Source organism: Hippocampus bargibanti, linkage group LG07 (genome assembly GCF_051943395.1).
Source record: "Hippocampus bargibanti isolate YZ-2025 linkage group LG07, ASM5194339v1, whole genome shotgun sequence".
Lineage (NCBI taxonomy): Eukaryota > Metazoa > Chordata > Actinopteri > Syngnathiformes > Syngnathidae > Hippocampus > Hippocampus bargibanti.
In genome coordinates, this window is record NC_142740.1 from 18606556 (window position 1) to 18618483 (window position 11928).

General features: G+C 39.8%; 5 non-coding genes across 5 annotated transcripts; 4 read left to right on the forward strand and 1 right to left on the reverse strand.

The window, feature by feature from the left end:
- The first annotated feature begins 1615 nt into the window (after positions 1-1615).
- On the forward strand, positions 1616-1729 carry LOC148895679 (U5 spliceosomal RNA). Its single transcript, XR_016115684.1, has one exon. It is a non-coding gene; the product is annotated as a U5 spliceosomal RNA (small nuclear RNA).
- Positions 1730-4544: 2815 nt separating this feature from the next.
- Positions 4545-4655, forward strand: LOC148895680 (U5 spliceosomal RNA). Its single transcript, XR_016115673.1, has one exon. It is a non-coding gene; the product is annotated as a U5 spliceosomal RNA (small nuclear RNA).
- A 749-nt stretch (positions 4656-5404) lies between these two features.
- Positions 5405-5518, forward strand: LOC148895681 (U5 spliceosomal RNA). Its single transcript, XR_016115685.1, has one exon. It is a non-coding gene; the product is annotated as a U5 spliceosomal RNA (small nuclear RNA).
- Positions 5519-6247: 729 nt separating this feature from the next.
- On the forward strand, positions 6248-6362 carry LOC148895682 (U5 spliceosomal RNA). Its single transcript, XR_016115674.1, has one exon. It is a non-coding gene; the product is annotated as a U5 spliceosomal RNA (small nuclear RNA).
- A 4252-nt stretch (positions 6363-10614) lies between these two features.
- On the reverse strand, positions 10615-10831 carry LOC148895683 (small nucleolar RNA U3). The gene has a single exon (XR_016115678.1). It is a non-coding gene; the product is annotated as a small nucleolar RNA U3 (small nucleolar RNA).
- Between the last annotated feature and the right edge of the window lie 1097 nt (positions 10832-11928).

An 11928-nucleotide genomic window follows, 5' to 3' on the forward strand; every position in this document is an offset into this window, starting at 1 on the left:
TCCTCCATTCTGAAAGTGAGGCCAAGCAACACGAAACAATGACTGCAGGGTTGCACTTTACTTGCTAACTGTTCACTGTAGCTTTCTGTCTCTAATTATATTATTCTGCAGACGTGGAGTAAGAAGTATCTCTGGAATCACAAGCGCCCCCTGCCTGTCATGAGGCGGGAGAACTGTGTGCCTCACCTACGCACAGTGTTTTGATAAAAATAAAACAAAATAAACACTGGACTACAGTGTTTATAATGTACAATGACTCTATATTATATACACCAGCTAAACTGTAGAAATTTAGTTCATATACTAAACGTGTTTGAACGCTTTAATAACGATATGCAGAAGGACAGCAATGCGGTCTCACTGCAGAGCAAGCCAGCAGTTCGCATAATCATTGCACCCCCCCCCCCCCCAACCTGAGATTAGGGACCTATCATAGCTGTGTCCGGCGCCACCAGGTCTGGACATTAGGGATATATAAATGGGGCCGATACGACCAGTCAGACTTTAGTTCGCTGACGAAGCCTCTTTGATAGGAGGCGAAACGTCCGAAACCTTCACTTTTGTACAGATGACGGCTGAAGAAACCTTCTCATCGAATCCATGGTGAGGCTCAGCCGGCTGCTGCCTCACTGCTCGTCTCTACTTAGTATTTGAACGGTAAATGTGAAAATTCAGCGATTTAGAAAAAAATCCTAAAACGGTGAAGTTAAATGGACAAGAACTTTAAAGTACAAATCAATAAATACATATAACTGTTTAATTTATTTTTTCATTTGATATTTCCATGACAGCTTTCCATGATGACAGGTGAGGCACTGCCTCCACTGCCTCCACTGACTGCACGTCACTGACATATATACACTCAAACGACAACTGACGCCTCCGGACAAGTTGTGTCCATAATTTGTAAAATCACTTCAAATGACTTCGACTGTGCGTATTTTACGAAGATTCCACCATATACAGCTATATTTTACGTTTTAAGACTCATGCTGAATATTCCGGAAGTCTTGTTTTTGAGTTGGTGACAATTCCTGACGTGACGTGAAGTCAGGAACGCCCCTGACCGAGAAAGCGACACACAATGCATTTTGGGTACTTTGTTTGGTCTGAAAACTTCGTGTTGAGGGCGAAATTAGAAGGAAAACACATAATAAATATATAAATAAATAAATAACACAATGGTGAATCGGGAATTGAATAGTTTCTCATGACACACCGGACGATCTCTCATGGCACACTAGTGTACAGCGGCACTGTGGTTGAAAATAACTGTTTTAGTGTACGAAATGTCTTAATTTACGTCGTTTAAGAATCAACTGACTGATTTCTCTGTTTTCTATGATTTACCTACAATGCTTTGTGCCGAATACAGTTTCACGTTGTCTCTGATTTACCCACAATCCTTTGTGCCAAATAAAGGTTCCGAATAAGCTATAAACGACACCTCAATACGTTACTGTTTGTTCATACTAACTTGGTGTGTTGAATAGGAAGTATACAGTAAACAGGACAGTATAGATAAAGCTGAATGTGACACGTCAAAGTGAAAGACCGTCATGTAAAATAGTGTGGCTGACAATGGGGTTGCTCGCCGAAAGAGCCGAACAGCAGTTCACTCTTGTTTCTGCTCAGATCGTATAAATCTTTCGCCTTTTACTAAAGATTTCCGTGGGGAGGAACAACAAGAGTCTATTCAAATTTTTTGATGCTCTGCGAAAGCGGAGCTTCCTTATATGTCAAAATGAATAAACAGCTTTTCAGGTTGTTGCTTCTCCACAATAACAGATTAGCGTTCCATAATCCATTTATATTGTTACAGTTGAGGAAGGAGAACACACTACTGACTGTACTACTTTGTTCCAACTGCCAACGAGTGGATCTGACTTGAACAAGGAAAATGCAGTAATATATTGTCAACGTGAACACGCCCCCGCTATGCACTTGCTGGGTGATATGCAGAACAGTCAGAATTATCTTAATTTACGTCGGAGTCGTTTAAAAATCAACTGATACGTGTTCTCTGATTTACCCACAATCCTTTATGCCAAATAAAGTTTAGTCACTACTGTGTTGCTTTGTGGAAGGGGAGAAAGAGATTGGATCACTACGCTGAAAGTGAACAACATTCATCTAAAATTCAAATTGGATACTGGAGCCAATGTGAATGTCATTTCAGAGACTGATTTCATGAAGATCAGGCCGAGACCAAAAATACATGAAGCAAATATGAAAGTAACAGCTTATGCGGGTTCAGTCATACCAATGAAAGGAAAATGCATTGTGAATGTGACACATAAAGGCCAATTACATAAGCTATCTTTCATCATAGTTCCAAGGGATGTGCAGGGTCTACTAGGATTGTCGGCATGTAAGAGACTACACCTAGTGAAGAGAGTTTTTGTTGTGGATAGACAAAAAGAGACAGCATATGATCAACTGATGGAGCAGTACAAAGACTTGTTTCAAGGGTTAGGCTGCCTACCAGGAGAACACACAATCAGAGTGGACAAAAGTGTGCCACCAGTGATACATCCATGCAGGAAAGTCCCCTTTGCTCTTCAAAAGCAGCTAAAATCAGAATTGGACAACATGGAGAGCAGGCATGTGATAAAGAAAATTTATGAGCCGACTGAATGGGTGAGTTCCCTCGTTGTCGTAGAGAAAAAGAACGGAAAACTCAGAATATGCCTGGATCCCAGAGATCTAAACAGATCCATCAAGAGAGAACACTTCAAGCTACCTACTCGTGAAGAGATTATGACACAGTTTTCAAAGGCAAAGTATTTCAGCAAGCTAGATGCTTCTTCAGGATTTTGGCAAATGAAGCTGGATGAGCCAAGTTCCAAACTATGTACTTTCAACACTCCGTTTGGAAGATACAGATTCCTAAGACTACCTTTTGGAATTGCTTCAGCTCCTGAAGTTTATCACAAAACAATCAACATGATATATGAGCACTTGGAAGGAGTTGATACCTCGATGGATGACATCATCATTTGGGGTGCCACCAGAGTTCAACATGACGAGAGACTGAAAGCTGTGCTAGAAGCAACAAGAAAAGCAAATCTGAAGCTGAATAAAGAGAAATGTCAGCTAGGTACAACAGATTTGACATTTCTGGGAGATATCCTAAGCAGTGAAGGTATCAGACCAGACCCACGAAAAGTGTCTGCTATAGAAAACATGCCCAGGCCGCAATGCAAAAAAGATGTGCAACGGTTTAATGGGATGATCACTTTCATGGGAAAATTTATACCCAACCTGTCAGAAAAGATGGCCCCACTGAGACAACTAACTGAGAAGAAGATAGAATGGCAATGGAATCATGAGCATGAAAAGGCATGGAATGAACTGAGGAAGCTGCTCACAGAGGAACCAGTACTGAAATTCTATGATCCAGAAAAACCAATCAAAATATCATCGGATGCATCACAGAGTAGGCTTGGTGCAGTACTTCTACAAAAACATGAAGGCTGGCAACCCGTAGCATATGCATCGCGTTCGATGACGGATCCGGAAACACGTTATGCGCAAATTGAAAAAGAACTGCTCAGCATTACGTATGCCTGTGCGAGATTTCATCAATTTGTGTCAGGACAAGAAATCAGCGTGGAGACTGATCACAAGCCCTTAATAGCATTGTTTCAAAAGCCACTAAATGACTGTCCACTCCGTATACAGCGAATGATGATCAGGCTACAACGTTACTCACTGAAGGTCGCATACACCCCTGGAAAACTGATGTATACAGCTGACACTCTATCCAGAGCTGTTGACCCGAAGGAGCACTCGAAGGCTAAACTGGATGAAGAAGTCGAAGCTTACGTACACATGATCACCAGTGCATTGCCAGTTGCAGATGCAAAGATGGAGATTATACGGATGGAAACAAACAAGGATGAGACACTGAAACAATTGAAACAAATCATCAAAAATGGATGGCCCGAAGTGAAACAAAATTGTTCACCAGACGCAGCAGAATATTGGAACTACAGGATGGAGTTATCTGTAGTGGATGACATCATATACAAAGGCAGTAAGATTGTCATTCCAAAGACTTTGAGAAGTGAAATGCTCAAAAAGATCCATGAAAGCCAGGCATCACTAGTAGAACATGCAAATACGATTTGCTCATATCATTACAACTACCAGATGTCGTGACTCGAACATGTCGAGGGTTGGCTGGTTGTTCGCTGCTTTACCCACAATCATCAGTAACCAAAAAAAAATCTTAAGATGTGAACTACACACCAACACAATAGTATTTGATTGTTATGCATAGATGTGCTCAAAGTACAATAAAAATACATATCACTGGTGTTCCTATTTCTTTTAATTGTAAAGTGTCCTTGGGTGATTTGAAAAGCGCCTGTAAATTAAATGTATTATTATTATTATTATTATTATTATTATTATTATTATTATTATTTGCAGTGCAATGACGAGAGCGAGACACATTACTGTAGTTGAGTGTAAAACCGTCCCTGTGGGGTGGTATGGATAGCAAAGGTATCACCCTTTTCAACGTTGGTTGGCAGTCCACTCTTGCTTCTCTTCAAATCGTATAAACCTTTTGCCTTTTACTAAAGATTTCCGTGGGGAGGAACAACAAGAGTGTATTCAAATTTTTGATGCTCTGCGAAAGCAGAACTTCCTTATATGTCTAAGTGAATAAACAGCTTTTTAGATTGTTTCTTCTCCACAATAACAGATTAGCGTTCCATAATCCATTTATATTGCTGCAGTTGAGGAAGGAGAACACACGACTGACTGTACTACTTTATTCCAACTGCTAACGAATGGATCTGACTTGAACAAGGAAAATGCAGTAATATATTGTCAACGTGAACACGCCCTCGCTGTGCACTTGCTGGGTGATATGCAGAACAGTCAGAATTAACTTAATTTACGTCGGAGTCGTTTAAAAATCAACTGATACGTGTTCTCTGATTTACCCACAATCCTTTATGCCAAATAAAGTTTAGTCACTACCAGATGTCGTGACTCAAACATGTCGAGGGTTGGCTGGGTGTTCGCTGCTTTACCCACAATCATCAGTAACAAAAAAAAAAATATTATTAAGATGTGAACTACACACCAACACAATAGTATTTGATTGTTATGCATAGATGTGCTCAAAGTACAATAAAAATACATATCACTGGTGTTCCTATTTCTTTTAATTGTAAAGTGTCCTTTGGTGATTTGAAAAGCGCCTGTAAATTAAATGTATTATTATTATTATTATTATTATTATTATTATTATTATTATTATTATTATTATTATTATTTGCAGTGCAATGACGAGAGCGAGATACATTACTGTAGTTGAGTGTAAAACCGTCCCTGTGGGGTGGTATGGATAGCAAAGGTATCACCCTTTTCAACATTGTTTGGCAGTCCACTCTTGCTTCTCTTCAAATCGTATAAATCTTTCGCCTTTTACTAAAGATTTCCGTGGGGAGGAGCAACAAGAGTCTATTCAAAATTTTTGATGCTCTGCGAAAGCGGAGCTTCCTTATATGTCAAAATGAATAAACAGCTTTTTAGGTTGTTTCTTCTCCACAATAACAGATTAGCGTTCCATAATCCATTTATATTGTTGCAGTTGAGGAAGGAGAACACACTACTGACTGTACTACTTTGTTCCAACTGCTAACGAGTGGATCTGACTTGAACAAGGAAAATGCAGTCATATATTGTAAACGTGAACACGCCCCCGCTATGCACTTGCTGGGTGATATGCAGAACAATTAGAATTATCTTAATTTACGTCGGAGTCGTTTAAAAATCAACTGATACGTGTTCTCTGATTTACCCACAATCCTTTATGCCAAATAAAGTTTAGTCACTACCAGATGTCGTGACTCAAACATGTCGAGGGTTGGCTGGGTGTTCGCTGCTTTACCCACAATCATCAGTAACCCAAAAAAATCTTATTAAGATGTGAACTACACACCAACACAATAGTATTTGATTGTTATGCATAGATGTGCTCAAAGTACAATAAAAATACATATCACTGGTGTTCCTATTTCTTTTAATTGTAAAGTGTCCTTGGGTGATTTGAAAAGCGCCTGTAAATTAAATGTATTATTATTATTATTATTATTATTATTATTATTATTATTATTTGCAGTGCAATGACGAGAGCGAGATACATTACTGTAGTTGAGTGTAAAACCGTCCCTGTGGGGTGGTATGGATAGCAAAGGAATCACCCTTTTCAACATTGGTTAGCAGTCTACTCTTGCTTCTCTTCAAATCGTACAAATCTTTTGCCTTTTACTAAAGATTTCCCTGGGGAGGAACAATACGAGTCTATTCTAATTTTTAGATGCTCCGGACAAGTTGTGTCCATAATTTGTAAAATCACTTCAAATGACTTAGACTGTGCGTATTTTACAAATATTCCACCATATATATATATATATATATATATATATATATATATATATATATATATATATATATATATATATATATATATATATATATATATATATATATATATACATATATATATATATATATATATAGCTATATTTTACGTTTTAAGACTCATGCTGAATATTCCGGAAGTCTTGTTTTTGAGTTGGTGACAATTCCTGACGTGACGTGAAGTCAGGAACGCCCCTGACCGAGAAAGCGACACACAATGCATTTTGGGTACTTTGTTTGGTCTGAAAACTTCGTGTTGAGGGCGAAATTAGAAGGAAAACACATAATAAATATATAAATAAATAACACAATGGTGAATCGTTGTGTGCTGCACCAAGACTACTATTTGATACTGGTTGACACAAATTCCCAGCAGACAAATCAGCCCGTTTTTAATGGAGCTTGGGCGCCATTTTGTGCATTTTCTGGGATGCTACATAAGAGTCCTGACGGCTCAAATTGATACGGAAAGACTTCTTTCATCGATTGAAAACAGTTATGCTTTCCTCTTCAGAAGTATTTGAATCATATTCATAACTGGATGAGTAACAAGAAAGCATCTTCTCCGAATCTGAAGCCATTGTCTTGATTCACTAGCAAGGCAAGATGTCCTGGCGTGACGTCACAAACAAGGGGGAGGACCTTCTAAAACTCGCCGAGGTCATTTTGAAGTAGTTTTGGGACACTTTAATTCATTTTTATTGGTGTTTTGCATTTGACTAAAAATATCAGCCTGCGTGACTTGGGTATTTTAGATGCTATAAAACGTTTTTCTGATGTCAGTTAGGAAACAAAAAAGTGTGTCGGTTGTCCTTTAAGAGAGAGATCTTGATGTTATTTTGCCTCTTCATTTTTTGAGGAGCATTTCATTTTCACTACTGGACAATTTTCGTTGACAAATGTTAGGTTTCCTTTTACAAAAGAACAGGACGGCTGTTCGATCACCATAGAAAGTGATATATTTGCCTATTTGTTCTTCAGTCATCATAGAAATTACTGCGGTGTCAACTTGCAAAAATTAACTGTCAGAATAAATATTGAAATACAGTAAAGTCTCGTTATATCGATATTCAAGGGAGTCCGAAAAAATATCGATATAACCGGGACTATCGATATATCCGACCCGGTTTGCATATAATTTTCTCAGTGCGTGCATAGAAATAGTATCGATATAACCGGGACTATCGATATATCCGATATCGATATAACGAGACTTTACTGTATTTACTTAATGATATATTTTAACAAATTTAACATTGAAATCAGTGATGGTATACTGGAGTCATCATTATATCATTCAATTTTACATAAGAATAATAAATCGGGGAGCGGCAGCACATTTACTAACTGTAATACCGCTCTTAGATTGTCTTACATAACGTCATTATTAAAGAACATTAAGAGTACGGGTAGAGTAGATAGAAATGCGAGCTTCACTTTCACTTATTTGACCTTCTACGACTACTACTGCTACTACAACTACGACTAATAATAATGTCCATGTTGCTCTTGTTTTATGACGTCAGTGTGTGGCTGTACACTCACCATGTCACCTTTCATACGCATAATGAGGGACATTTCTTGAACGCAAAACCGCCGAATTCATGTAGTCTCTCAGAAGCGCTGCATCGTGTCTATGAGCTAAGCTGACCCGGAAGTAGTACGTAAACTCACATTTGCGAGGGAAGGCATAGTTTTATTTGTCAATGTTTCCTCGTGTGTGTAGTTTTAGGGGCTACACCAGTATAATAGTGATGTGTCGTTCGCGAACGAGCCTAACAAGGAGCCGGAAATGGGAGCCAACTTTTATTCGCCTCTATTCCCCGCCCCCAGTCTTCGGTTAAAGCCGCACGTGATTGGTCAAGACCCGTGGTAGGGGAGGAAGGGGAGAATTAATGACACTGCAGCTGTGAAGAGAAGAGGGAGGGGTTAGGGAAACAGAAGCACACTGTGACTAATAATAATAATAATAATACATTTTATTTATAAGCGCCTTTCAAAACTCTCAAGGTCACTTTACAGTCACAGGATATTGAGACGACAGAGCTTGATAGCACTACAAAGACAAAATAAAAGTGGGTAAAATGATTGCAAGTGCTTTTCAGCCATTTTCAACTGTAGATGACAAAGGATTCAGAAAATATACTCACGCTCTCAACCCAATCTATGCAATTCAGAGCAGGACATATCCCCATTGTTGGGCTATTAAAGGCTTCTGATTCTGAAAACACTTTCTCAAAGAATCATACCAGAATCATATATGGCAAAGAACGTGCTGGAGTCAGAGAATGGGTCAAATAAGTAACCACGGGGAAAGTGAAAGGCAGTGGATGCTCTCTATGCACATACAAAAATAAAGCCATATAAATAAAAATATTTGATATAGTGTATTTTTTACAAGAGTAAAAACGTAATTCGTTTTTCAAGATTTTTGGTAGTTAATTTAAGCAACAAAAAAAAACTGAGGAGCCATGCTGGGAGCACGGTGAGGATCACATTCTTCGATTTCTCCAGTGCCTTCAACACCATCCAGCCAAGTCTACTGGGGGACAAACTGCAGCATGCCGGAGTCGACCATCACCTCACATCCTGGATTACAGACTACCTCACAAACAGGCCACAGTACGTGAGGGTAAAGAACTGTGAGTCGGACAGGCTTCTCTGCAGCACCGGAGCGCCGCAGGGAACAGTCCTGGCTCCATTCCTCTTCACCCTCTACACCTCGGACTTCAACTACAACACCCCAACCTGCCACCTTCAGAAGTTCTCTGACGACTCAGCTATTGTCGGCCTCATTACAGAGGGAGACGATAGGGAGTACAGGGGACTGACAAAGGACTTTGTGGACTGGTGCCAGCAGAATCACCTCCAGATCAACACCGGCAAAACCAAGGAGCTGGTGGTGGATTTCTGCAGGAAACAATCGTCACCTGCACCATTGAACATCCAGGGTTCGGACATTGAGAGGGTGACCTCCTACAAGTACCTGGGTGTTACTCTCAACAATAAACTGGACTGGACAACAAACACGGATGCCCTAATCAAAAAGGGACAGAGTCGCCTCTTCCTCCTCAGGAAACTGAGGTCTTTTGGAGTTCAGGGGTCACTCCTAAAGACTTTCTATGACTCTGTGGTGGCATCAGCCATCCACTATGGCATTGTCTGCTGGTCAGGCAGCATCACCACCCGGGACAGAAAAAGACTGGAGCGCTTTGTCAAGCGGGCCAGTTCTGTCGTGGGCTGCTCGCTGGACTCTCTAGAGGAGGTGGGCAACAGACGGACGCTAGCTAAACTAAAAGCTATGACGGACAGCCCCTCCCACCCCCTCCTGCCCATCCTGACAGCTCTGGGTAGCTCCTTTAGCCAGAGACTATTACACCCGCGCTGCAAGAAGGAGAGGTACCGCCGCTCGTTCCTACCGACTGCTGTCAGGCTTCACAATTCCCAATGATCACATGTGAAAAAAAAAAACCAAAAAAAAACTGGACACCTGTAAATATGGGTTGTTGCAATATATCTAAATGCATTTCTTGATTCTGCACTATGTACAGTCTTGTTTATAGAACGGTTTTTGCACATCTACATTTGCATTTGGGAGCCAAAAGAGCCAGATCTTTTTAGTGAGCCAGAATTCCTATCACCACAGTATAATTTTATATGTGAACGCACCACAGAGGATAAGCCCAGGCCGGTGGTACACCAAAGTAAAAGTCGATTTAAAATGGAAAAAGGTTGATCGAGTAGGAGACAATGTCTTCGGGTAAATGGCTAGCTGGCTATCTATTAGCTATCGATCCAGCTGGCTATATTGGCTATCTAGCTGGATGGCTATCTGTTAGCTACCTATCCGGCTGTCTAGCTATCTATTAGCTCGCTAGCTAGTAAGTCGGCGATCTTTTAGCCATTTATTAGCTATCTAGCTGTCTGGATACCTATTAGCTATCTGGTTAGCATATTTGACAAAAAAAGCTGACTAACTAAATTGAGTTAGCCCTGGGTCGAGTGAAAGCTGGAGCGTGTGGCTGCCGCTGCTCACCCACAGAAAAGCTGATCACGTGACCGCGAAGTCAACTTGAGAGTCCTGAAATGTTTGCAAGTGAAAAGAATTATTAAAAACAAGTATTGACTGGAAAGTTTTTTTTAACGAAGTTCTGTTAGCTTCTGATGCTAACTACTCTGATCATACTCGATCCCTCATTGCTCCATAAAGAAGCAGCGAACGTTCATCAATGTCATAGAACGTATGAATTAAATTCATTATTCTATGCCAACTTCACGCTCAGGAAAGAGTATCACGACTCATCATCGTAGTTAGAGAGACCAATCACTTTAGAAACACATTTCTCAAGTTAAGAACTATAGAAATGATCCCTGAAAGTATAGTCTTAACTTCTCATTGTGCGACGACGGGAGGTGATCTGTGCAAGTACTATTTTGACCCAGAGGGCGACGTTGAAGGACATTTTGTTCAAACTCAGTACATCACGACTAGTAAATATGAAAATGATTAAATGAATAAACAACCGATTTGGACAATTTAGAATAATTTTAATGTAATTTACGTTACCAATCTTCGCGTCCCAGAATGCTTTGCGCCTTCGATTTCGCTATTTTTCGTTGTTTAAAACGAAATCATGTATTTTTATAGCAGTAGCGCTTCCTCAAAATGTTAGAGGAAATTAAAGTAAGAAAGACACTATATGTTATCTTGTGTTTATCAGCACTGGGAGGTTTAATTTACGTTTCTGCGTGAAAGTACCAAAACTACTGTACGTCGTTATTAATTTCCGCCAGAAAGTATGAAAGTTTTGTGGTTCCGCAACACTCTGGTAGCGTATTACAAGAGTCATTCGTAAAAACGTTTATCGCTCAAAACCAAGTAAGCTAATTCTTCCTCAACCACAGCCACAGCAACCACTTTTATGTCAAATCGGACACATAATTGAATTTTCACTAGGTCGTTTGAGTGCTGAGCCAAGTAGTCAGTTTCTATGCCACTTGAGGGCAGCATTTCGACATTGCGTTTCCAGCAAATGCAATTTATATAGTATTTGTGTAATTTTTCTCTAATTAAGAGTGCTTCAGTATATTTCATACGCATAAATAAAGCGAGGACTTTCTCTCACGCACAAGCAACAACAACCTCAAGACAACGAAATATTAAGAGGACTAAAAGATGCAATACACAATAAATTGAATTAGCCAAACTATCAGTAACAAGTGCTACAAGAAACAAGTAACATTGCTAACCTGGCCCGTTCGTATGGTACTTTTAATTTTACGTATTCTTTTCGAAAATTATACATTTAACAGAATAATGTAGGCGCAAGAATAGATCATGTTAACTTTGCACGAATGCAAATGTAACATTTTGAGTTAAAAATCTTACCAGAGTCCATCATTCTCGAGTACAATACGCGGGTTCGCGAATGCGTTCATTGCGCACGCGCTGAGCATATACAGCCTTGTGCGTCATCACCAAAA